Source organism: Panthera uncia, chromosome X, assembly GCF_023721935.1.
Source record: "Panthera uncia isolate 11264 chromosome X, Puncia_PCG_1.0, whole genome shotgun sequence".
Taxonomy (NCBI): domain Eukaryota; kingdom Metazoa; phylum Chordata; class Mammalia; order Carnivora; family Felidae; genus Panthera; species Panthera uncia.
This window is the reverse complement of record NC_064817.1, coordinates 10,927,522-10,954,658: the sequence shown is the minus strand read 5'-3', so window position 1 is coordinate 10,954,658 and position 27,137 is coordinate 10,927,522. Positions and strand designations below refer to the sequence as shown.

Here is a 27,137-nt window from a genome sequence, read left to right as displayed (position 1 = left end):
ATCGCAAGCCCGGGATTCTCTCTGCATCAGCTCAGAGCCCGACATGGGGCTCAAACTCAGGGACCGTGAGATCATGACTTGAGCTGACATCAAGAGTCCTATGCTTAACCGATGGAGCCACCCAGGCGCCCCAGCCTAAATTATTTAGTATCTGGTCCTTCACAGAAAAGGTGTGCTGACCCCTGAACTAGAATTAGCCATGAAAAGCATTAACCTTACATTGAGAGGTAAGCACCATTAATATCACAGTAACTTCTTGTGCCACACAAATGTCAAATCCTTGTGTTCCTTTCAGTTTCAGTCTCCTCTGGGTCACCCGGTCATCCACTTTGACTCCATTGATTTTGTTTCAGGCACTCACATTCCTTCTCTGGAAAATTTGAATCAAGCAATACAAAGACTCAGAATGGTCAACTGAGACAATCGACCTGTGGGACAGCAGAGTAAGTATTCACATATGCCTATTGTTAAGCTTCTTGAAACTATTTTTTTTAAACTTCGGCTCTTCTTGGAACCTGGACTCTATACAGCTTCCTCTTCCATGAGGTCTTTTCATTCTTTCGTGTAAACTAAATCTCGAGTAGATTGTATTCCTTGGAACCAAATGGTTACCGAAACAATCAAAGGGCCATGTTCTCGGTCCTAAGTGGGTCCGTTGTCTTGTTTCCTCTAGGACTTCAGGTAAGATGTGCTTCCCAGGCCAGTAATGCTCTATGCCCTTTGTCATAAGGAGAAAGGATACAGACGGTGTGGCGCAAATGCAAGTCAGTCTTGGCTCTTGGGGAGACCACTGACAGCAGGAACCCAACTGAAGGAAGGACTGACACTCATGGCAAGAGCCACTGGGGTTATTTGGCATCCAAAGATAGCCTAGGGGGTCTCTCAGACAAAGCTAAGAGTGAAGCATTTGACGTGCAAATGGCTTCCTTGGAAGATTTTTTTATTAACTAGAGCGTCACCTTGGCTGTTTTCCTCCCTGCATTTTCCAGAACTCACATTAACCGTGGTGTTCGTAGAAATGTATTTCATATGTGGTCTTATCAGTTACGCTCTGGACCTGTCAAACTGTGGGTAATGGAGAAAAAAAAAAAACTCAAACAAAAATTCCTTCACAGCCCCCAGCTACTGACGGTTATGGATGGAAACTGGCCCTGTTGTGCCCTTTGGCTCAGTAATGCTTTTCTGATCCAGTCGCTTAGTTTGTTCATTGGGTTTAGTGAAAATGCACTCTGCTGTTTGGAAATTTAGCAGCAGAAGGGAGGAAGAAGCAAATATGTGTACTAGGACCAGCTACAGAGATTTGGAAGGATTTCCACCAGTGGGAATACTGATGTCTTGGGTTCCAAGGCTCTAAGTGTTCACTCTTTGCCGTGCCTGGTCAATGACGACCACTTCCTGTCTGATTAACGAATGAGCAATTCTCTGTCTTTGGTTCAGTCAACTGTGGACCGAAGGCAGCTGTGCTGGTGATGCCAAATTGGTGGTTAAATGAGACTGGCAGATAGCTTTCCTTGGGCTGTGAATTTTTGTGTCTCGTGTGATTTCCACTCTGGGTCAGGACGAGAGACAGCTAGCTACTCTGAAGGGAGAAAGACTTTAGTTTGATGTGAGACTTCCAGCTGCGCTATGCTGGACGAAGTCATCAAAACAAATGACTTTCTTCTGGAAACCTTTCATCTTCTTAGGTTTGTCCTAGCGGGGCAGAGGTCCCCCTTTGAGTAGAAAGTCAGGGAATAATGAGCTTCTCCGAATTAGCATTAGTCATGTAAAGAATGGCTCAGGAATTAGGGAAGGGGCTTCTTGTCCCCCGATGTGGACGATTAGGACAAAATTTGATATTTGGTTGCTCTCCATGTAGAGGACCCCCTTCAGCAAACATCTCGCCCGACTATTGGAGGCAACATAATGACATTTTGCCTTTGTCTACCTTGACATGGACAATGGCTTTTGATAAGTGGTATGCTGGTAAATCTTTAACATTCAGGTCTCCAGGAAAAAAAAAAAATCAGACATCGGATTTGCAGTGTTTACCAATGTCTGGGGTAGATAGACACCCACTGCGGCCAATTTCAGGCCACTGGCCTGATGCCATTGAATGCAGAGTTGGGAACAGACGTGCACAATCAGCTTCGAGCATTTGTAGGAATGGTTAGACCGTATACGACGAAGCCGGCTCCTGCTGACTGCCTCAGGAGACTATCTGTTGGAGAGGAGAGTTAAGGGGATATGTTCTGAGAGTGTCCCTTTTAACTGTGCGTCACCTTTGTGGCTTAAACGCAAACGGAGGAGAAGCTGTCTAATGATGCAGATTCATTTGGCTACTCTAAAATTGTATGTGGCCTCCTGCTACAGTTTTTCACTGTGGCGGTACAGAGTTGTTAGAGCTTCGTATGGGAGCACGGGGGGACCCATCGGGCGGAAGATCTTTCTTTTCTCTCCAGCTTTTCCGATAATTGACTCTTTTTTAAAAAAAAAATGTTTATTTTTGAGAGAGAGAGACAGAGTGCAAGTGGGGAAGGGACAGAGAGAGAGGGAGACAGAGGATCCGAACTGTGAGATCATGACCTGAGCTGAAATCAGACACTTAACTGGCTGAGCCACCCAGGCGCCCCTTGACCATTTCACTCTTGAACAAATCATAGGTCACCTACCCGCTTCTTTGCCTCCCCAACAACTTACGAATAACAACCAGGCACCAGCTTCTTCCAGACCAACTCAAAAGCAAGCCGACATTCCTCTTTACTCTCCTTCTGGAAGTTCAAACAATAGGACAATAAATGAAAGGTAGAAATAAGATGTCAGCAAACCCACCAAGCCCAGAGCAAACCGCACAGTCTTCTTTGAAAAGATGCCACCACCTTGACGCCCAAAAATGTAACGTACAGCATGGTAACTCTAGTTAATAATACAGTGTTGTGTATTGGAAAGTTGCTAAGAGAATAGATTGTAAAAATTCTTACCACAGGAAAAGGAACTTAACTATGTGACGCGATGCACGGTTCATATATCAAATCCTTACGTTGTACCCCTGAAACCTATGCGGTGTGAATATGCCAATTATATCTCAATAAAACTGGGGAGAAATTAAAAATTAAAAACAGATGCCTTGAGAGAAAAATGAACATAAAAAAGGTTTCCTCTATAATTCAAAAGAAGTGAATACAATTTGCTCATTAAAATCACAAATCCGTTTTGAATTCATTAATTCTTTATACTACAATTTAGAGAAGGTAGTCCCTAACTGTGAAATTACACACAGAAGTTCTAAACATGCTGGTTTCCCACGTCAGACCTGATGATTTAGAATTCCATTTGGGGTGGGGAGCGGAGACGAAGGGCAGACCCTGTGTTTAAGAAAACTCGCTCCCGGGTGGCTCAGTGGGTTAAGCGTCCGACTTCGGCTCGGGTCATGATATTGTGGTTTGTGGGTTCGAGCCCCGCGTTGGGCTCTGTGCTGACAGCTCAGAGCCTGCAGCCTCCTTCCAATTCTGTGTCTCCCTCTTTCTCTGTCTCTGCCTCTCCCCCACTTGTGCTCTCTCTCTCTCAAAAATAAAGACATTAAAAAAAATTAAAAAAAAAAAAACTCCTCTGATGCTCTAGACCAAGAAGGGACTTTGTCATTGTTCAGCTAAACAGCACTCAAAGTTAAGTTGTGTTTTCCAGATCAGCAGTCCATAGGGGAGCCCAGAAAGACCGAGGGATTTACAAATTGATGTCGCCAGGAATAAGAAACCAAACCTCAGTATCAGTGGCCCATCGAAATGGCTCCTCCTCAAACTGTTAGGTCCCCAAACTTTGCGGCTGAGGCCTCTGACTGACGAGCCCGGCGGTGTTTGCCAACTCCCACCCGAGTTCATCGTCCTGCCCCTAGAGCAAAGTCCCTGAAACACAGAAACTTCTGAAGGGATTAGGGAAACCAAAAGAGATGCCCCATCTGGGTGACTCTGATCGCCTTCAGAGGCTGGAGGAACTGTCAGAAAGACAAGTTCTTAGCCACTTGCGGCCCTTCGTGGACATTAGTTTTGGGTCTTTGAGTCAATGGAGATTAGATACGTCAATTTCTTTGCAGCCAACTGTCAGTTAACATCTCTGTCCCTTATGGTAACTGACCTGAGCATAAATCAGCAGGTGAACACACTCTTTATCATTGTCCATCTTGCTAAGCTTCTGTGTATTGATTTCTAGCCTCCGAGCTGGGTCAAAACAGCCTTGAACTCTAAGTGATATTTCTCTTCCACCTCTTTGTGCACTTACTTATTCATCAAATAATAAATGCAGAAGGTCTGCTATGGTCCAGAGATACAGCAACAAAGAAACAATTAGACCAGTGGGAGGACAATAAAAAAATAATCCGCAAAGTCATAACAGATATGGTAATGTGATAAACAAAATCAATAAGTAAAATATATAGTATGTCAGATGGCGCTTAGTGCCACGGAAATGAGGAAGCCAGAGGGAGAGTTGGGTCGGGATCGTGCCCTAATGGTGGCGCTTAGACAGAGTTTGGTTGCTAACGGAGACTCGCGGGACCTTAAATGACAATGCTGACCAATCTGGAGTTTATTACAGGAAGAGGGTACGATAGAAAAAGAGCTTTAAAGGGAGGCTGTGCATCACAGCCAAAGGCCATCTCATAGCAAAGGGATCTGGAGAAGTCCAGGCTGGGGCTCTGTCGTCCTCCATCTGAAGCGCTATGGCAGGATGCATTCTTGCTTTCCGATCAGGGGACATGGATATGTGCACACGGTACCCCTGGAAACCAGGGAAGTCCAACTGGAGTCCTGCCTGGAGGTTTTTATATTTTGCTGGTTATGTGTGGATACTTCTGCTCTGTAACCAGCCTTGCCATCAGAGACCTCTGAGGGTCTCACTCTGACCCGGTACAGGTTATCAATCTCACTATTATCAATAAATAATGCTGACAAGCTGGTATGAACTGCTCCAAAGTTCTCGAACCCGCGGTCACGCAGCAGCACTATTAACTAATAGGTTTCGTGCCTTGGCCAGGAGTCAGTGCCGTACGGATGCGTTTCTTATTTCAACAGAATAGCTTAGGCCAGTTCGAGGCATGCTGCAAGTAATTCTCCTAGCACAGATTGCAATTCTAAATACGAAGCCAGGGAGTTTAACTGAGAAGGTGACACATTTAAGCCAAAATCTCAAGGTGGTGACAGAAGCGGCTATGTTAGAAATCCGAAGGCAGCTCCTCTCCCCATTCAGGAAGGGAGATCAGCAAGTGCAAAGGCCCTGAGGCAGGATCGTGTTCGTGGAAAAGCAAGGGGGTGTTTCTGAGGTCAAGGCTGAATGAACGATGGGGAAACTCAGTAGACGATCTCGAAGAGGTCAGGTGGAGATGCTGCGTGGAAATCTGAGTCATGTGGTCTGAAATGTTTCTGGAATCTGCCTTGCTTTACCTTCCTGTTGCGATGTCCATTACAACCGGAATTCTTAACCTGAGAGTTGATGGATAGAGCTCAAGAGGCCTATACATTTACATTTTCTTAAAAAAAAATCTGTATTTTATACCCTGTAACTGAAATGGAACATTTCTTTCAATTAGGCATTCAGGCACCCAGAGTAGTATTAGCAGTCCTCGTTAACTCTGCCATGCGTGGACCTCACGGATATTTTTATATCCCATTATAAGTTGTTACAAACAATCTGAAGTGCCTTTTATGTGCCTCCCGTCTTTGAAACTGCTCTAGTTGTTAACCTGCCAGATCAAATGACGAAGCTGAATATTTTCACAACTAGAGTTAAAGTCAGAAAGCTCTAGGAGGGTCAGTGTGACAGTTGCTAAGAGAGTAAATCTTAAGAGCTCTCGTTATAAGAAGAAAAATCGAAACTGTGGTGAGAATGGTAGCTAGACTTACTGTAGTGAGTAGTTTGCAATAGATAAAAATATCGCATCATTCTGTTGTCCACCTGAAACTAATATGTTACATGGCAATTACACCTCAATGAAAAACACCCAACAGTACTACTGACAAAATAAATAATAATAACAACAGTAGCAATGATAATGACCGCTTAGAATTACCATTTAAAACAAGCTCTGGAGAATTCTGATGTCTTTGAGAGAAGATTATCTTGACCTTATAAAATGAGCTATGGAAGTTGAATTTCGTTTGCAATAATGTATCTCTATGGGTTGGCTTTTCCACACGGGTAACCGCTAAAGCACAGAAACGACGTCGGTTGGCTATTCAACGAGATGTGCCTCCAATCGCATCCAATAGCACTCCACAGTCTAGGTTTGTTTTTTTTTTTGTTTCGTTTTGTTTTGTTTTTGAAACTAAGCATCAACAACCTTCACATTAAAAAAAATGTCTTTTGAAGAATCCTGTAACTTGCACATGTGCATTGTGTTTTATTTCATTTGTTGCTATTTAGGGCGATAACAGAAAAGCACTTAAGTTTCTAGGCCATAAATTTATTCATTTTGTTAATTTTGGGGGGGATTCACGGAGGTGTATGCTTCAGATGCAACGCATAGAACTTTACCAGCTGCAAAAAACAAAAAACCAAAAACCCTCAGCAAGAACATTTCCTATTAGCTGTTCCAAACAGATATGCGAGGTCTCCAGGATAACAGCTGGTATCTTGAGAAATTGAATTTTCCGTGCCAGGTAAGGTTGATGAGGTATTAGCTCCTGAATGGAATATATCATATAAGATTTGACAAGCTTGAATTAATACCTAATGTTCTCGAAAGGGGCGGGAAGTGATTGGAGAGCAATCACGGAGCGTTCCCAAAGAGGCCACAGACAATGTGCAAGCAGATAAATATGAAAACGCACCCCATTAGCGGGTCACGGGTGACCTGGCATCAGCTTGTTATTGCTGCGGTAAAATGAAAGCTTAAGATGTGTGAGCGCAGCGGGGAACCCACACCTCTGCTGATTTTTCCCTGTCAGGTAAGCAGAAATCTGTTTACAGGGCTTGGCTATTCAGAAATGCTTTGGGCTGAAGGCTCTACTTAAATAAAGAAAAGGGGTCCGCTCAACCACGCCCCGGCTGCTGAGAAAGACGCGCCTTGGTTGGCTTTCAGCTACCGGTCTGGGCTCTAACCACGTCTGACAGTCGTCTAAGTTCAGGGCTGACGTCCACCGTTGACTCCAGAAGCACTTTGTCCAGCCTGCACAATGCAGCGGAATCTCCTGGGGTCCTCATGGGCTCACTGACTTCCTGGCGAGGGGGTACTTAGCCCCTTCCCAGGGGACGTTTGAGTGTCTGGCGATATTTTTGCTATCAGAACTGGACGCTCCAGGCATCTAGCGGGTAGGGGCCAGGGATGCTGCTAGACATCCTCCAATGTTCAGGACAGACCTCCCCACCCGCAGTGAAGAACCCTGGCCCAGAATGTGAGTGTAGACGAAGGTGTGCACAGCTTCGGGGTAGTGTCGGGCTTACAGAGAGGAGGGTCTCGAAGGAAGAGCAAAGCGGCCAGGTCGAGAAGAGAAGAAAAAGGGGTACCATTCTGTCTGTTCTGACATATCTTCCAACTATAACTCTGCTCCGGACTTCAGACTGCCTCACAGAAGTCATTCATTTCTGTCCTGCTTTCGTGTTTCTCTTGGCTAGAAAGGGGCAGCCAAGATCAGGGAGGGTTCTGTGGAAGGCTCTGGCACCAGCCGGAGAAGGACCCACGCTTGGAGCTTTGTTCAGTTCATCTTGTACTGAAATATTGATCCACTATCCATGAACATTGATCTATCACATGTCAACCGCGATATAGTGTGCGTGCTGATAGACGTCGTCCTTCTCCTAATGAATATTATTTTCAGCTCCTGTCCAAATAAAGGACTTGTGTGCAGTCATAACTCGTATGGTGGGGCAGCTGGGTGACAAATGGGTTTCCAACCAATATTCCAGCCCTGACCTACAGTCACAGGTAGAGGTGGTCCGCCCAACCCCATGGCAGAGAAGGGCCATGGTGGGACAATGGAAACGGTAGGAGGGAAGGAAACACATTGTCACACAGGTGTGGGAGACGGTGATGTGACTCAGACCGGGCTGAGCAGTAGGGCGAACTGGTAATGACGGGCCGTCCTTTATCACCTCTCGTGATCCCTTTCCTGCCACAGAATCCATGACCCCTGTATTCAACTGTTATGGCGTTTATTGCCTGCTAACAATTCCTGCTCTGACCTTTGCTGATGAAAGCCCAAGACATTTTCTAGCAACCTATTTGGAGATTCTGGGAAACAGACAAGTCCTCGAGGCACAAGGAAAGAGAGTCGCCACCTAGGGTGTCTGCTGTCTCAGTTCTCTTAAGCAACACGGCTTACTCTTGTACCACACTCCTTATGATTCCTAAAGTCCAAGGTACCCTTATGCAATCCCACAGCTGTAGATGCCCCCTTAATACCAACACCCCCAAACAAGTCCTGAGAAGTGACTATCTGGTTTGGCAGTCACCAGTTCAATAATCAGACAGTAACTCGGCTTTGCTGAGTTTGAAATTTGATCATGGTGGGTTGAAAAGAAACGGGTAGGTTGAAATCAAATGGTAGGTGAGGGAGTAGAGATGGCCGTTCTTTCAAGAAGAAACCAGGGTGAAGCTCAGGGTCCTCTTTTGGAAGACGCATCTAATAACTGTGTCACGTCCACTTGGCTGACCTCTGATTTCAGAGGCAGCTGAGATGGACAGTTCCTTGCCAATCTAGACTCCGCTTGCCCTTACAAGGCCCCGCCTCCCTCTCCTGCCTTCTGCTTCAGGGTCTCTTCTGACATCTTGGAAGCTCAGTAGGCCCTTGCACAAGCATAGCCCAGAAATATGAGGAAAGTACCCTCACCATGAGGGAAGGAAGCCAATGTATAAATTCTCTGACGCCCCACCTTTAGGGTGGTCATTTTTTTCTGCCTCTCCAGCAGAATGGAGCCCCCATTCCACACAGCAGTGACTTCAGTAAGGCGCCTGGATGTTGGCTTTTCCTCCTTCCCCATCCCATTCTTTCCACTCACTCATTCATTCCTGATGACTATCGCCTGGTGCTTTTTCTCAGATCTTGTCATCACCGCCATTGAGTGAACTCTTGGCTCTGCTGGGGTTTTAATAAAGACCATTCCCCGCTGTTTCTTGCCAAAATGGAGCTGTAGCGTCTTTTTGAGCTCAACGACAACAGAAACAGATTCCTCCCAGAACACTCCAGTTTGTAATGTCAAACAGGAGCACACTGGTGCCTTTCTCATTGTTACCACCAGCCCATCTCATGATTGAGAGTCACCTGCCGTAGGTTTCTCTTTTTTTTAAAATCACAGAGCACCAAGGTCTCGCTTTTCTGATGGTCCTTTCACAGCCTCAGAGTGAAGGGGCTCGGATGATGACTTCTGACTTTTCTGCGTTACTCTGTCTGTTCATTTTATCACAGCTTTCAAGGGTCTGGGCTGTGGATTTGCTTCGGGATCCTATCAGTGTAATGGACTCTCGATTGTATACTTTTGGTGACCAGGCCTCCCTAGAATGCTCCTGCCTGACAAGAATAGTCTTAGTATATGGATCAACTCCGGTCAGATTTCCCATTGGTAAATTTTTCAAGCCATCTGGAGGACATCTGAGATGTCTGGCCCTCAGTTTCCCAGTAAGGCTGCAGCTCACCTTTAGGGCCTAGCATGGCCCCAGAAGCCTGCAGAGGGTTGGAGTAGGCAGAGAATGGATCGACTAGATTGATTCGTTTCTGTTCTTTGGCAAGGATCGTGCCAGCGTCAGCAGTCGCGGCCCGTCCCAGGGAAGGTCTCCAGTCTCTGGATAGCTCGTTCCAGTTTGCAGCTACTCTCCACTGGTGCCGAAAAACCACTCAACAAATTGTTTTTCTTTGAGTAGAGCTGACACACAATGCTGCATGGGTTTCAGGCGGACGACAGTGATTCGACTTCTCTATACATTATGCTGTGCTCACCACAAGTGTCGCTACCATCTGTCACCGTGCAACGCTGTGACGATGATGTCATTCACTCTGTTCCCTGCCGCTGTACGTTCCACTCCTGTGACTTACCCATTCCGTAACTGGAAGCCTGCACCTCCCCCCCCCTCCACCCATTTCGCTCGGTATCCTCCCTCCTCCCCTCTGGCAACCTTCAGCCTGTTCTCTGTATTTATAGGTCTGATTCTGCTTTTTGTTTGTTTATTCATTTGTTTTTTTCAATTCTACACATGAGCGAAATTATGTGGTATTGTCTTCCTCAGTCTGACTTATTTCGCTTAGGGTAATAATACCCTCTAGGTCCATCCATGTTGTTGCAAATGGCAAGATCCCATCCTTTTTTATAGCTGCATAATATTACATTGTGTGTGTATACACACACACACACACACACACACACTGTGTTTTCCTTGTCTATCAACGAATACTAGGTTGCTTCCGTATCTTGACTATTATAAACAATGCTGCAATCAACACAGGGTGAATACATCTTTTTGAATTAGTGTCTTTGTCTTCTTTGGGTAGATAACCAGTAGTGGAATTATTGCATAACGTAGTATTTCTGTTTTTAATTTTTTTTCCATTTTTAATTTGGGGAGGAACCTCAATACTGAAAAACATTTTTTAATGAGCTGCATGAAACAGACACTGATAAGTTTTCTTCAAGATCTTCCGCTCTCTGTGCACATGGTTAGACCACTTGTCCACGTTCCTCGAGGTTAGTTGTGGCTGTGTGACCCCGGGTGACCAGCAGAATGTAGACGGAAGTGGAAAATACCACCTCCAGCCCCAACTCGTGAAATGGACCCAACTCCCTCGTGGTCCTCCATACTCCTCTTCTGGATGGCTCGAATGTGGGGGGCGCCTTGTGGAGGGCATTTTGGGAGCTTCCCCTTGAAGATAATGCAGCCACAAGATGGAAGGAGTCTGAGCCCTGAATCACCACCTTGAGGGAAGTTGCATGACTGGTTGCCCGGCATTGAAATGCGCTGCTGGGGAGGAGGAACGTGTTACTGTGTCGAGCCACAAAGTCTGGGGGATGGATGTGTTAAAGCAGCTAGTGTTCCCTTGTCTAGTCGATGGCGTGGGGAACCGGGCATTGTGCAGACTTGACTGATGCTGGAGAGATCCTGCTATAGGAGAAAGGTAGAACAGAAGGGAAATCCATGTGACTGGCATCCACCCTCCCCCATGTATCGCAATACTATTCGGAGGGCCTGTCCCGAATTCGAGTCCTTGAGCTTTGCACATGGGAGGATTTCATTCAGCAGAGCTGGGGAAAAGCCCAGGAATATGCATTTTAATTGTTAGCTTCCGTGATCTGGGTGCCGGTAGACCAGGAAGACCATTTCGGGAACCGGGGAGAACATGGTCTCTCACAGTGCTAAGGGGATGTTTGTCGAATGAATAATTAAACCGACAAGGAACAGGAGAAGAGAGAGTGAAAATGAGATTACAAGCGGGGAGACGTGAAAAAGAGCAGCACACAGCTGGGGAGAGCCTCGCCCTGCGGCGCCTGGAAAGGTGGGGACATTTTGTCACAGGTGGCTGCGGCTGATGATGGCAGACGAGGCATATGGAGTGTGTTCCTCAGCTTGCCAGCCCGACTTTCCCCAGGGGAAGCCCTCTGCTTTGAGGGGCCTGCTTTTTTTCAGGCGTTTTATGTACATCCTGCTGTCGCTGTCCTCTAACAAGCTGCTCCTGTGCTGGATGCATTTTCATGGCTAATGGCCCTGACTTTCTGGGAGACTCTGGGAGCAACAGAAAACAGGAAACACCGTGTAGATAGATTGAAATCAGTCGGCACGTGCCCGCATTTGCTCATTTTGTAAACATTTTTATTTTCTTAAATGTAAATTCAAGTTAGTTAACATACAGGGTCGTCTTGGCTTCAGGAGTAGAGCCCAGTGATTCCTCTCTTACACAGGACACCCAGCGCTCATCCTCCACGCCCGTCACCCATTTAGACCCTCCCCTCCCCCACCTCCCCTCCAGCAACCCTCAGTTGGGTCTCTAGTGTTCGCTCCTTTGCGGCACAAATTTCAGGTAAGCCAAAGAGATAAGATCTCTCTGCTTTCCTGATGCGCACGTCATAAGGGGCCCACCTTTGATTTGCTGAAATAAATACCATTTTGTCATTGGGGGGGCTGGAGGAGAATCCACCCAAGGCTCATGGCGCTCATGGCCCAGCAGACTCAGGCAGAGAGCAAAGGGGTTAAGCCGACACCGGGGGCGGAGGGGTCAGGGCGGCGTGCACCTTGAGTGAGGTGAGCAGATGCCACTCGGAGACTGGAAGTGACAGAGACAAATGACAGCATGTGAGGATGCGGAACATGGACGGGCGATGCCAGGTGGACCGTCAACCCCAGCAGGCTGCTCCAGGCAGGCGGGCGTGGTGCTCCACACACCTTTCCTAACGAGCTGTCTTCAAAGTCTTGTGGCCTCTGCCCAGTGTCCTCATCAGCCCCTTTCGAAATAAGTGAGATGCCTTCCTGTCCGCAGGTCACCAGTTGGTTATTCATGTGGTATCTTCAAGAGTTCGCGGTATGCCGGTGACATTCCTAGGAGTGTCATTTAGAATTAGTCTTCACTTCTTAAAACATCATGGTGGAAATATTGCCACTATAATATCACATTAGTCCATGATAACGAGAGCTCCGATATTTGAAGCCCTTAACGCGTGGCTCATGTTGTGCAAAGAACTTTCCATATGTTGCCTTATTCAAGTCCAACAATAGCCTCGCGAGACCAAGGCCTTGGCTCTATGAGGTTAAAGTCAAGGAAACGGAGTCTTGGCAAAGGAAGAAACATGTCCACGGTCTCAAAGCGGCAAAGCCAGCATTTGAGCCTAAGCAAGAAGTGAAATTAGCCAGGTAGAGAAAGGCAAATGCTGTGTCATCTCTTGTATGTGGAATCTTAAAAAAAAAAAAAAAAACAAAAACAAAAAAAAAACAAAACAAAACCAATTTCATAGAATTAGAGAGTAGAATGTTAGCCGTGGGGGTCTGGGGGTGGGGGGGTGGGCACATGCTGGCCAAAGGGTACAAGCCTTCAGCTGTAAGATGGATAAGCCTGGAGATTTAATATACAGCACGGTGACTCTAGTTACTAGTACCACGTTGTGTATTTGAAAGTTGCTAAGAGAGTAGATCCTAAGCGTTCTCAGCACGCGGGCACACGCACGCACACACGGTAGCTATGTGAGGTGATGAATGCGCTCATTACCTCGATTGTGACAATCGTTCCATGCAGTATATGGATTTCAAATAATCTCATTTTACTCTTTAGATATATATGATTTCTCTTGTCAGTTATGCCTCGGTAAAGCTGGAAACATAAAATGTTAACTCTTAACTATTTTTCAGCTGACACTTATTGGGGGAGTTATAACGAACCTTTCGATACATCATACCCGTTCATCTTACCAACCACCCACGGAGTAGACATCACGGTCCTCAAATGGAGATGAAGGAAGTAAGGGGTAGGGAGATTCAGTGACCTGCCCAAGACCATACAACTCTAAAGTAAGACAGAGCTGCTGATTCCGAGGGTTTCTGGTTGGGCCTGGAACAGCTGTTCTCTGATGACTGTCGTGTCCAACCTCTCCTGTCCCAGCCCGTCAATCTCTAATAGCCTCCATTGAGGGAGGGTAGCCTTTATTATTTAAAACTCCAGTTTCTAAGTTGATACTGCTAGAGTTATATGAGGCTCTGGGGAGACAGTGTGAGGGGCCTGGGAGATTAATTTTGGTAGGAATTCTGGCAGAAGAGAATGTGAAATGGTGGATGCTTCAGAGATTTAAAATAAAGTGCTGTGTGTGTGTTATTTCCTTCTCATAACACTCTTGGGGGCTGACTAAAGGAAACCTATGGGATGTTTGCCCCAGCCCCAGTGCTGTCCCAAGAGTGATAAAGAGCCTGTTTGAACTGGGCCAGGTATTTGCCTAAAAAAGGAAGTCAGGCGGGTATAGAAATATACACCCAGCGGGCATTAGATGGGGGGGAACTGTTTAATCTGTCTTTTGAATGGATTAACGGTTGGCTTTTAAGAAGGCGCTTCTGACTTTTGGCTGTGTAGACCACAAGGAGAGGCCACGCTACATAATGAGGATGAGCACCGAGGGGGAATTAGTGGTGTATCTGCAATCGGCAAAAAATAGCCGTAAAATTATTTCCAGGGAGAGCCAGATTTCCTCATCTCAAACTGGGATGGAAAAATCACCCACACAGGACGCTTTCAATCAGTGTTGGAAAGCGTTTGCTTTCAAAAGCAGCATGGCACAGAGCTGGACCGTCCAGTACAGTGGCTCCTTAGTCCCGTGTCGTCGTGGAGGGCATGAAATGTGGCCATTTCAAACGGAGGTGGGCCGTAAGGGTAAAAGACACACGAGGCTCTAAAGAGTCAGTAGGAAGAAAGCCAAGTATCTCCCCGATCATTTTTTTAACACTGATGACATACCAAAATGAGCATGCTTTTTTTGGATAAATTGAGCTAAATAAAGTATTAAGATGAATGCCACCTGTTTACTTTTTAAAATCTGACTACTAGGAGATTTGAAATTATGCATGTGGCTTGCCTCCTGTTTCTATGGGAAGGCAGCCGTCTAGACTGGGAGTAGGGCTTTGAGGTCCAAGAACACCGGGCTGAAAGTATCCCTTTTGCTCACTTGCTGTGCCGCTCGTGCACGAGAAAACCTTTCTGTGCTTGAGTATCCACTGATGTGAAAAGAGCAGACGACTGCGTCTACTTTTGGGTTATTATGATGGCAAAGTATTATGATGGCCCACCCTAGACAAACATTAGTTTTCTTCTAACCTTCCCTCTTGCCACGTATTTTGACAAACTTGAGGGAAATGATTTTAGATTTTGAATCCCATAACCTGGCGAACTACCATTCAAGTGTCAAGCAAAATTAAGACTTTTGGGGAGCCTGGGTGGCTCAGTCAGTTAAGCTCAGGTTTCGGCTGAAACCTGGTTTCGGCTCAGGTCACGATGTCACGGTTTGTGAGATCGAGCCCCGCTTCGGGCTCTGCACTGACAGTGCGGAGCCTGCCTGGGATTCTCTCTCTATTTCTCTCAAAATAAATTAAAAAGTAAACTTAAAAAAAGAGAAGTTAAGACTTTTTAGATATGCAGAGACACGCGGAGGCACTTTGAAAGTGCTAGTTAAAGATGTTACTTACAGGAGCACCTGGGTGGCTCTGTCAGTTAAGCGTCTGACTTCGGACTCAGGTCATGATCTCAGGTTTGTGAGCTCGAGCCCCGCGTCAGGGTCTGTGCTCACAGCTCAGAGCCTGGAGCCTGCTTCGGATTCTGTGTGTCTCTCTCTCTCTCTCTCTCTGCCCCTCTCCCGCACATGCTCTGTATCTCTCTCTCTCTCTCTCAAAAATCAACATTAAAAAAAAAAATGTTACTTAACAGTGCCACCAGAATAAAAACGGATGCCAAGAGAGAGATGTAGCTGAAGAATCACAGAGGTCAGCATGGTACCAGAAAAAGCTACTGATCACTGCACATGATTATAGACGCAAAAGCCAAATGATAATAATAACACTAATGATACAACCCAGGATCCAAATCCTAGATGTCAGAAGGGAAGTGAAAGGGTTAGAGAAGGAAGTGAGATTTCCGTTTTGTTGGGGAGGAAGATTTAGATACCATTGCCTTCGGTTGCAACTAAAATACTATAATGTTAGGTATGCATTTGCTAAAAATGTAAAAGCAGCAAGTAGCAAAATAGAAAAATGATGGCCGTTTCGCGATTACTAGAAGAAAATTAAGTGGAACAAAGCACAGGTATCGCCACAACAGTAGGCAAGGAAGGAAAAAGAAGAAATAAGGGCAAGTCATGGTAAGTAGAACAAATGAAATAAGATGGCATGAATAAACCCAAGGATATTAACAGTTGCATTAAATGTAGATGAGTTAAATACACTTTTTTTTAAAAAAGGAAAAACAGGGGCGCCTGGGTGGCTCAGTCAGTTAAGCGGCCGACTTCGGCTCAGGTCACGATCTCACGGTCCGTGAGTTCGAGCCCCACGTCGGGCTCTGTGCCGGCCGCTCAGAGCCTGGAGCCTGTTTCGGATTCTGTGTCTCCCTCTCTCTCTGCCCCTCCCCTGTTCATGCTCTGTCTCTCTCTGTCTCAAAAATAAATAAATGTTAAAAAAAAATTTTTTTTAAAAAGAAAAACAGATTGGTAGAATAATTTAAAAGTAGGCTTCAGGCGAAATAACAGATGAAAAAGTAAAGGTTAGAAAAGATCTATCATAAAATGCTAGAATGAAAGAGATAAACAAGGGCAGAAATATTAATATTTGTAAAAGTGAAAGCCAACAGTAGTAAGAGAAAGAGAGATCATATTGACAACAGATCCATGTCCAAAGCAGGCTCCAGGCTCCGAGCTGTCAGCACAGAGCCCGACATGGGGCTTGAACCCACGGACCGTGAGACAATGATCTGAGCTGAAGTCGGTCGCTTAACCGACTGAGCCACCCAGGCGCCCCTAACCTGAATTACTTCTTAATTATAAGGTTCATCAAGGTCATGAGAGTCCTACAAAAAACGAGCGCTGCTGGTGGCACTGGCCCCCACCCCGTCTCCGCCCACGGGCAAGGCTCTGTGGCTTTTCCTATGCCACCCTTGGCACAGATGTGTCCACAGCTGCTGCACCTCTCCCCCTGGAACTTCATCAGCCACAGCCCCTCGTCCACTGCCGCCCGGCCCGCTCCCTCCTGCAAGAAGGGATTGAGGAATGCCCTTGTCCTGATGAGCACCAGGTGACGTATGGAAGTGTTGAATCACTATATCGTACACCTGAAACTAATATAACACTGTGTTAACTGGAATGAAAACAAAAAGTTGAAGTGTTTCGATGATACCATGACGATATTTTTGGCTTCTACAAGTGGTGTCGTGGCCCTGCTAACCTTAATACTGCGGTCGAGTTACAGCAACTTCTAGTCTCACTTGTCCTTGACTCGGAGTGTGATGTTTTCCCCAATGGCTCTTCGGATGACTCTTGTGTTTTGCTTGTGAAAGGACCAGTGGTTTTCCTCAAGGCCATCAGAGTTTGGGAGTACTACAAGGCTGCCATAGCCTTTAGTGAGTTTAATGTTCTGCACTGGCACATGGTTGATGACCAGCCTTTCCCTTATCCGATGCTGCTTTCCCTGAGTTAGGCCCAAAGAAGACATTCTTTGTCTCGTGTTTATACACCAAATGATGTCTCCATGGCGATCGAGTATGCCTGGTTGTGAGGGATTCGAGTCATACCAGAGCTTTATAGCCCTGGACATACACATTCTTGGGGAGACCTAAGCAGTCTGGGATCTTTAGAGCTATAAACTCTATTCTGAATTCAGTTTAGAGCTCCCTGTCTAAAATTTTTCAAAGAAGTTAGTACGGTGTTTCCAGATCACTTCATTCACTTGGGAGGTGACGAAGTGGAATTTCAATGTTGAGAATCCAATCCAAAAATCGAATTATTTCATGAAGCAGAAAGGCTTTGGCGAAGACTTTAGAAGACTAGAATCTTTCTGCATTCAAGAGCTTTTGGGTTTTGTGTCAACCATAAACAAGGGACCCATAGCCTGGCAAGAGAGGTTTTTGATGATCGTGTGAAGCTTTGGTCAGGCACAATCGTTCAAGTATGGAAAGATAAAACGTATCGTGAGGAACAGGGTGAAAACACAGCAGCTGGTTTCCCCGTGATCTTTTCTCCTCCTTGGTGCTTAGATTTGATTAGTTATGGACAAGATTGTGGACATTGCTATAATGTGGACCCTCTTGATTTTGATGGTTCCCAAGAACAGAAAAAAACTTGTCATTGGCAGAGAAGCTTGTCTATGGGGAGAATTTGTGGATGCAACTTACTTCATTCCAAGATTGTGGCCGTGGGCAAGTGCCATGGGTGACAGACTCTGGAGTCACGAGGACATCAAAGAGAAGAAGGTGGCGCCTGGGTGGCTCAGTCGGTTAAGCCTCCAGCTCTTGATTTCGGCTCAGGTCATGACCTCACGGTTCGTGAGATCGAGCCCTGAGGGAGGCTTTGTACTGACAGCGCGAAGCCTGCTTGGGATTTTCTCTCTCCCTCTCTTTCTGCCCCTCCCCCACTCTCTTGCATACCCTCTTTCTCTCTCTCTCAAAATAAAAAACATTTTAAAAAAAGAGAAGATGCCTACACCAGACTAACAGTTCACCAGTCCAGAGTGGTCAGACAAGACTATCTGCAGAAACTTTTTTTCCCGGGCATTGTAACCACAAGTACAAAATATAAAAATGGGTCCAAAGCAGAAAATAGGAGGGGACAAAGCCCACAGCGATCTGCACTACAATCAACTTGATTTTGAAATCATGGAAATTAAGCTTTGGTATACTGGTTTTGAATAAAATGTATCTATTTAATGATTGAAAAAAGAAACATGTGGAGTACAGCCAAAAAAGTGCTCGAAGAAAAATAGGCAGTTATAAATACATTCCCTAGAGAAGCAGAGAAAATGAAATTAGCAGTGAAATCTAAAACCCAGTAAAAGAACAACAGAAAAACCTGGAAAAATAAATATAAAGGCAAAGCAGATGTTAATGGTACTTTTCCAAAAATTATAGAGTTAATCAATAGAACACAAACCTGATTAAAAAAAAATTTTTTTAATGTTTATTTATTTTGAAGAGAGAGAGAGCATGAGCGGGGGGAGGAATAGAGACACAGGGAGACACAGAGCTGTCAGCACAGAGCCCGATGCGGGCCTCGAACCCACAAACTGTGAGATCGTGACCTGAGCTGAAGTTGGATGCTCAACTGACTGAGCCCCCCAGGCGCCCCCACAAACCTGATTCTTTTAAAAGATCTCCCAAACAGTCTATCCTTTAACGAGTGTGATAGCAAGAAAAATAAAGAGGACGTAAATAGATAATCTTAACATTCAGGTACCTCAAAAATGTCCAAAAGCAGGAACACAGGGAAAAGATATAAAAGGCATAAATATTGGAAAGAAGAGAGAAAAGTGTCTTTGCCTGAAGATAATGCTGATTATCTGCTTTGAAAAATCTAAAAGGTTTCTCTGAAAAATGATTAAACCTACGAATAATGTTCATATAGTTAAGGAAATTGAAAATAAAAATATGAACATTAATAGCCTTCTTATACTACCAATCACCTATCTGAAAATGGAATTTTAAAAAGTTAGTTTCACAATATCAACAATAGCAAATACAGTAAAAATAAATACAACCAGGGCTAAATCTAATGCAAGTTGTAAGATTTAGTTGAAGAAATTAAAAAAGAACTATTTACTGAAGGATATTAAATAATACCTGAAAAATGTAGTCATGCCATGTTTCTGAATGTGCTTTCCAACTCAAAAGTCCAACAAGAAATGGTAAAAGGAAGGGGGGCAATTCAACCCTAAAATTCATATAAAAGTGAAAATGTAATGAAAGGAACCAAGAGAGTTTTTTAAAAAGAATATTGAGGATAACTGGCCATATCAGAAACAAACTATAAGTGCCCTATGAAGCCACAGGACTTCAAATAAACATGCATCAGTTTCTGAATTCTCTTTTCTGTTCTATAAATCCATTTCTGTTAGTTTTAAGTATTATAGAGTAGTTAGAAAATGAAATTGCTATGATTTGCTCTCTATGTGGAAAACCAATATTTTAGATTCCTAATTCACACCACTGTCATTTTCCTATCTTTATTTCAATTATTTGTTTATTTCCTAAGAACTAAATGTCGGATTCGAGAGCTAAATGTAAAATCAAAATGACAAAATTATTAGAAAAGGTTTAGGAGAATATAAACGAATGGAATAAACTCCAAATCTTATTGTTACTTAACTGGAAAAAGAAATCACAGTATAATACATATTATATATTATGTCAAGGTAGAAAAAAATTCCGGGACAAAGAGCTAGAAGGATCCCTATCAATGTGCTAAGAAGTGGTTACTTGTAGAAACCACCTAAATATCCAGCAGGAAAAAAACGATCTGCGGGACCTTTTATTGGCTGAATTAAAAAGGCGGGTCACCAAGCATTATGTATATGTATGTATGTGGATGTATTTATATTTATAATGTGAAACCATAGGAAAAGTAATATAAGGTAGAAGAAGGACAATCCGTAAGGAGTGGTGGCATTTAGGGAGGGGTTGGTGAAGGGGTGTGGGGGCAGTGATTTGGGTACTTTGCTGTCCAACTCTTCAGTGCTGCCTAGCGGAACTTTCTGTACCTGTGCTGTCCCATTCAGTAACCCCTAGTGACATGTGACTGTTGAGCACTTGAAATGTGGGTAGCGTGACTGAGGAAATGAATCTTTAATTTAACTATTTTTTTTCCCATCAAAATAGCCATGTGTGACTAGTGGCTAATGTGTTGGCAAGTGAAGCTCTATATATCTTTATATTGTTTGAAAAAAAGCCTTACTTTTTTAACAATAAAAACGCCTATCTGCTGGCATGGTTTAGGTTATGCCTGGGATGACAAACAGCTTCACTCGTCACCATGGCAAGAGGAAAGAGATGATACGTGGTCTCACGGGGGCTATCTTACGCGGTCTCGCGGGGGCCATCTAAAGCCTTTCTCTTGGAAGGAATTAACACACATTCAAAAATTAACACAGTTTTGAATTTCATTGGTCAAAGCGAGTCTCATGGCCACCCTGGGTCCCAGCGGGTAGGGAAATAACAAACAGACCCTGTGCCCAGAGAGAGGTGAATTTGCCTACAGCCCTAATGTCTACCACATTTGCACAATTTTCTTTTTAATTAAGAAATGAAGAAGGGAAAACCAAGTGAGAAAACTGGAGCTCAGACCTCTGTGGTAACCTCCATAAAAGCTCCATCAGTATTTGAAAGTGACTCACCTACCCATTTCCTCAATGAAGTACAAAACGGTCATCTTCATTTCTAGAGCTCTTTTGGTTGACTACCTGGGGAAATATTTCAATAGGATGTAACAGTTCTTATCTGGTAAAGTATTCAGGCCGATACTGAATACACATCTGTTTTTTTCCCCAAATAAAATTTATTTTGAGAAAATATACCAATTACTGATAATACTATGATTAATGACATTTCTACAATAACGCGCATGTGTCTCCTGGTAATACGATAGTGTATGATTTTGATGGCATCTGGAAAATTGGCAGAAGTGAGAATTTACTGCTCATTTCCACTCCTCAATGACCGAAAATGAAAGCAGTGTCGTGTAAGAAAGTACAAAATACTTATTGGAAAAAATGTGAAGGTAAATGAACCAGGAATTCGGGCCACACTAACTCTAAAGAACGGGTCTCTGGGCCCCTATAAGAACTGATTTTGCTTACTATACGCAGGTTTGAGTCTTAAAAGCAGCTAATGTGGGGAGAAAAAAAATCCACATTTTAGCCTATGGAAACTCGCTTTATCTTGTTGGAGTCTAGGCACTAATGGGAGAATAAATTCAGTCACTCTGAATACATTATGACTATTCTATTCAGAACTTACAGAAAAGGGACATTGTGTGTTATCAGCAAATGCTTCCTGCATCTGTCTGGTCTCAGCACATTGCCCAGCCTGGGTAAATCCTAAATTCACTTGGTGATATTATTTAAATCTTCTTTGTGCTCTTGAGCAGTGCTTGAAATTCAGTGTGTTTCAAACCAGGCCTATGTCAGAGCACTTAACCCTTTGAATGGGAATGAGTTACCTAAAGGTATTGAAGCTTACTGAACAAACACCCCAAGAACACAGCTAGAGTCAAACAATGTCAGGTTTATTGTTCTTGTTGCCACAAGAAGTATCATTCCCTGGAAGAACCATGGACATCTCAGTAAGAGGGGTCTGGGAAGGCCTCCTTAGAGGGCTTAGGTGAAATCCTTAAGGAGGATTTAAGAAATCAGAGCCTCTTCTAGCTTGCCTGTTTTCAAGGAGCTGTGACAATTTGAGGATTGGGTACTTTAATAATGTTTATCTAGGAGACAAGACAGGAGGATTAAAGCAAGGCTTGAGTGGTCATTGGTAAAGAAGCGGCGGTCACTCATGTTGATCATAAGAGAGGAATGTTTAATCATTTTTGTGGTTGTGGATTGGCCTCGTGCCAGACATGCTCACGGGGTGGCCTTGTCTGAGCCTAGTTCATTTTGTTTCTTTTGTCAGCTTTGCTTACGACCAGTTGAGAATATCGGGATTGGCTCCAATAGGGCTGTCTTCCTCAGGTACATGGCTGCCTCTGTGTTTCAGACCTGCCCCTGGCCTCCTGTATTTAATTCCCTCAATAGATTGGATTTCAGTGGAATTTCAAAGAAAGAATGCATTGTGGAGGTATGTGGAGAAAAGGGGAAATCTACCAGATCTGATTAAGGTGTTGTAGGTGTAATAGGGCTTCAGGTGGAGGACAAGTACAGACGAGGAACTGGAAACAGACGACTCTTCAGCTGTCTACATGAGTTGACTGTGTTCAGATGAGCATTGGTACACACGAACCATCGTGAGGCGGTGCCTAATCATCACTTGTATGCACCTGGAAGAGGTTGGCGGTGATTACAGAAATGGCCCCAATGCCTCCCTCTGCCCTACATCCTTACTCTTTGCCTTGGCCTCATCATAGTCTATATCCTCACCTTTGGCTTCGAACTTGGCATATGATTTGCTTTGGCCAATGGAATTTTCAGCAGACGTAATTCAAGCAGAAAGGACTTCTTTGAGGGAACGAATTGAAGCCATGATCTGAAACATGCGAAGGGATCGGCTAAGCAAAGCAAGGGGGCAGGCATGGGAAGCATGAGCTTTCCAGGAAGAGGGAAGAGGACTTGAAGAGATCCAGAATAAGGGAGCACAGAATTTGATGGAGAGGGAGTGCGTTGAGACTGGCAAGAAAGGCAGGGCCTAGGGAATGGTCTTCTTCTATAGGCTGCACGACAAATTTCAGAGTTTCTCCTAACAGTAATGGAAAACTATGGAAAAGGTTTAACCTGGGAGTGACGTGATCTAATTTACTTTCGTAAAAGATTGCTTTGGTTGCAGAGTCGTTATTATCATTCGAGATAGAACTGGGGACAAATGAGTCCTAGCATTTCCCCATCTTTGTCAGGGTGCCATGCAATACAAATTGCTCTCTCATTTGTTCCATTAAAATCAATGACTTTGTTTAGGCAAAGTGGCTCCTGGACATTATCCCAGAGAGGGGTTAGAAGGGCTCTTCATAATATTCTAAATTTACTAAATGAAAATTAGAGAGCAGCCAAGAGGATTGATTTTGGCGTGAGCCAACAGTCTTTGGTGGCACTGGGCCAAGCAAAGGAGGGCCATTAAGCTGGGTTTAGAAGGTTGTGGCCATGGGTAACTGAGAGGCTGCCATGTCCTTCCAGTGGTGATTCATTATGGAAATGAGGTCGATAAGAAGAAATAGAATTTTTCTGCATGAGAACTAAAAAGACACAACCCTCCTCTCCTGCGTAGCCTCTCCCTCATGATTCAGATTTGGATCTCATCTGGAGGTGCACTTTGAGGCTAGGTCATATGTCAGAACATTAGATTCTCCCATTTAGAAACTCAAGAGGGCTGTTATCACGTAGCCTTTCGTAGGAACACGGAATCAAGACAAAAGTGAGATCAGATGACACTAAGCGTTAGAAACTTGAAATTCTGAGAACAGGAAATTAAATCACAAGAGAAGAAATTTGGCTTGCTTTTTGAAGTTGCCTTATTTGTTTTTAAACACAAAAAGTTTTTAGAAACATTCCCAAAATGGCCTTGTGGATGGCTGATTTTTCTGATTCCTTAAGTTTTGGGGCCTGGTTTGTCTTTATAGCCTGATGTGTCCATGCTTTTATTTCCAGAATGAAGGACTTATGAGGGGACCTCTGGTGGCTCCAAAGTTGTCCGCAGGCTGAAATGTTACTTAATTATTACAAGGGCACATTTTGAGGACGTTGAGTTGTGCAAGCATAAATTGTATCAGATGTTGACAGAGGCCTTAAGAGTTTCTCAAGTTTAACCCTGTTGACATTTTGGGCTAGATAATCCTTTGTTCTGTGCGTTGTTGGATGTTAGATGCCAGTAGCCACCCCCTCCGCCCCCCCCCCCCCACAGTGGTGACAAATAAAATGTCTCCAGGCATTGCAAATGATCCCTGTGGTGCCAAATCACCCCAGGTCGAAAACTGCTGGGCTAGATACTATCTGTTTTTGAAAACAAAAAGGCTTCTTCATGTGTCATCCTGTGGTTTCTCATGGCTGAAGCTGTGAGTGAGCACAGGGGTGAAATGTCAGAGGTGCTTATTTGAGTTTTAGAAAATTTTTCGCTGGTCTCTGTTTAAAGGGAGAGAATTTTAAAAATGTGCATGTGTGGGGCACCTGGGAGGCTCCGTGAGTTAGGTGTCCGACTTCGGCTCAGGTCATGATCTCGCGGTTTGTGAGTTCAAGCCCCGCGTCGGGCTCTGTGCTGACAGCTCGGAGCCTGGAGCCTGCTTTGGGTTCTGTGTCTCCCTCTCTCTCTGCCCTCCCCCACTCATGCTGTCTCCTTCTCTCTCTCAAAAATAAATAAACATTTAAAAAAATTAAAAAAAAATTTTAATGTTTATTTTTGAGAGACAGAGAGAGACAGAGTGTGAGTGGGGGAGGGGCAGAGAGAGAGAGAAAGACACAGAATCTGAAGAGGCTCCAGGCTCTGAGCTGTTAGCACAGAGCCCGATGCGGGGCTCGAACTCACAAGCCATGAGATCAAGACCTGAGACGAAGTTGGACGCTCAACTGACTGAGCCACCCAGGAGCCCCCCCTCAAAATTTTTTAAATGCACATGCATGTGTGTGTGTATGAGAGAGAGAGAGAGAGAGAGACAGACAGACACCCTCAATATCTACTTTTTAAAGAGCTTGCAAAGGTCTCGTGATTCGATGTTTTTTTGTGCATGTGCCAGAGCATGAAAAAATAGATATTCATTGAATGAAATATTCATTAAAGTCAAGTTTGCTTTTTCTATTTACCTTTAGATATTAGAACAGGAATGCTGTGGATTACCAGGATCAAGGGCTGCTGACTGAGGTCATGTGACTGTGTTTAAGAACACGTAGGAAGGGCCAAATAAAACTGTGACTGCAACAAGTGATAAAGGAAATTGAGAAGATGGTTTTAGAAATGAGTTTCATTTAAGGAATTACTGGAATATGAAATGTGGAACAAGGCTCCCTAGAGAAATAGCTGAAATCACCAAGCATCAAGTAATTTGAAATAGGGAGGGATGACACATAGCGTGTCTTAGGAGAGTTTGTCTAGCCCTGAAATACCGATGGGAAGATTAGTCCAGAGAAATTAATGAGATAAATGTACATGTCACCAAATTCTCGAAGACAGCTAAAGATGACAATGGAGAATGCAAATAACCTATTCTTTCAAAAAGAGTGAAACAGCCAGGTGCAAATAGCTCTGCAAGGTGCCACCATGGAATCGTACTCGTACAGCTGGAAGAGGCCCATCATGGTTAAGGATGTTGAGCTCTTGGGGCGCCTGGGTGGCTCAGTCGGTTAAGCGGCCGTCTTCGGCTCAGGTCGTGATCTCACGGTTCGTGAGTTCCAGCCCCGCGTCGGGCTCTGTGCTGACAGCTCAGAGGAGCCTGGAGCCTGTTTCAGATTCTGTGTCTTCCTCTCTCTGACCCTCCCCTGTTCATGCTCTGTCTCTCCCTGTCTCAAAAATAAATAAAATGTTAAAAAAAAAGTTTTTTTAAAAAACAGGATGTTGAGCTCTTGAAACAGACTGCCTGGGGTTGAATCCCAGCTCTAGCCCTTATTAGCCGTGTAGCCTTGAGCCGTTACTTACTGTCTCTGTGCCTCAGTGTCCTCATTTGTAAAATGGGAAGAATCACGGCAGTACCTACCTTGTAAGGTTGTTGTGTGTGGATTAAGTCAGTTCGAACATGCAGAGCAGTTACAGCTAACTTGTTCTCTTTAGAAAACGTTAGCTTAAATTCTACGTAGGCAATGTTGGCTATTATTAATCAAGGTTCCAGGGGACCTTGACCTGCCCACAGTCATAGATCTAGCCAGGTACAAAGTCAGGCCTTGGGCTGTCAGTTCATATCATCTTTGTTTACGTCAAGCTGTTGTCTTCCGCGTAATGTGTTTGTGCACACGCGTGTGTGGGTTGTGGAGGCAATAATAGCAAGACACAATTGCTTCTTATTTTATACCACTTTTATGGCAGTATCCTATTCGTGTCTCAATCCAACTTTATGATACAAGCTTTTAAGCAGTTCCCATTTCATAGATACGGGAATGGAGATTCGACAGAAGAGTTAAGCAATTTACCTAAGATGTCGGAAGCCACGAGTCGTAGAGTTGGAATACGAACCCAGGCATTCTGACCTCCATTCTGTGCCTCTCTCTTCTCTCTCTTTGCACTTGACTCCCCCCCCGGTGGATGAAGCTGGATGCTGGAGGAATGACAGTAGAAGCACAAATGGGGTTCCGGGAAGCATAGCACACAGAGGCTTGCTGTCCCGCGGGCAAGGGCTATCAGGGAGGGCTTGCTGGAAGAGAGGGCATCAGTCTAAGTCCGGTCTTTCCTTCCCCCAAAGAGCTCTGTAATCCATCCATTTAATTCCAACCCTCCTTCCATGTCTTGTATCATCTGTTCCCTTGATTTATATCTTCTGACTGGTCGGTCTATGCTCTGCATGCAGCCACAGTGATTTTTCTAAGAAACAAATCTGATCATGTCATCCCTTTTAGGGACTTGTCATCGCCTCCAGAGAAAGCCAACCTCTTCCAGGGCAATTACAGTTCTCCAATTCTGGCCTATGCTCCTTTATCAAGACCTGCCTCTACCCCCTACCCCTATGCTCCCTCCACGAGGAGGGACAATGGAGATTTCAGCCACAACCTGCTCTGCATCCTACGTCATAAGGGAAATCCAAATTTCAACAGCATCGAGATATCACTCCACACCTATTAGAATGGCCCAAATCGGGAACACCGACAGCACCAGCTGATGGTGGAGATGGGGAGCATTAGGGGCTCCCATTCATTGCTGGTGGAATGCAACTGTCCTTGGAAGACAGTTTCTTGGTTTTCTACAAACCGAAACATATTCTTACCACGTGAGTCAGTAATTGCACCCCTTGGCACTTACCCAAAACAAGTTGACAACATATCTACGCAACAACCTGCACCCAGTTATTTGTAACAGCTTTCTTTGTAATTGCCAAAACTTGGAAGCAATCAAGATGTCCTCCAGTAA

General features: G+C 44.5%; 1 pseudogene; it reads left to right on the top strand.

Annotated features, from left to right (window-relative positions):
* Positions 1-26,852, top strand: part of LOC125932353 (beta-hexosaminidase subunit beta-like) — a 31,123-nt pseudogene extending 4,271 nt beyond the window's left edge.
* Positions 26,853-27,137: the final 285 nt, after the last annotated feature.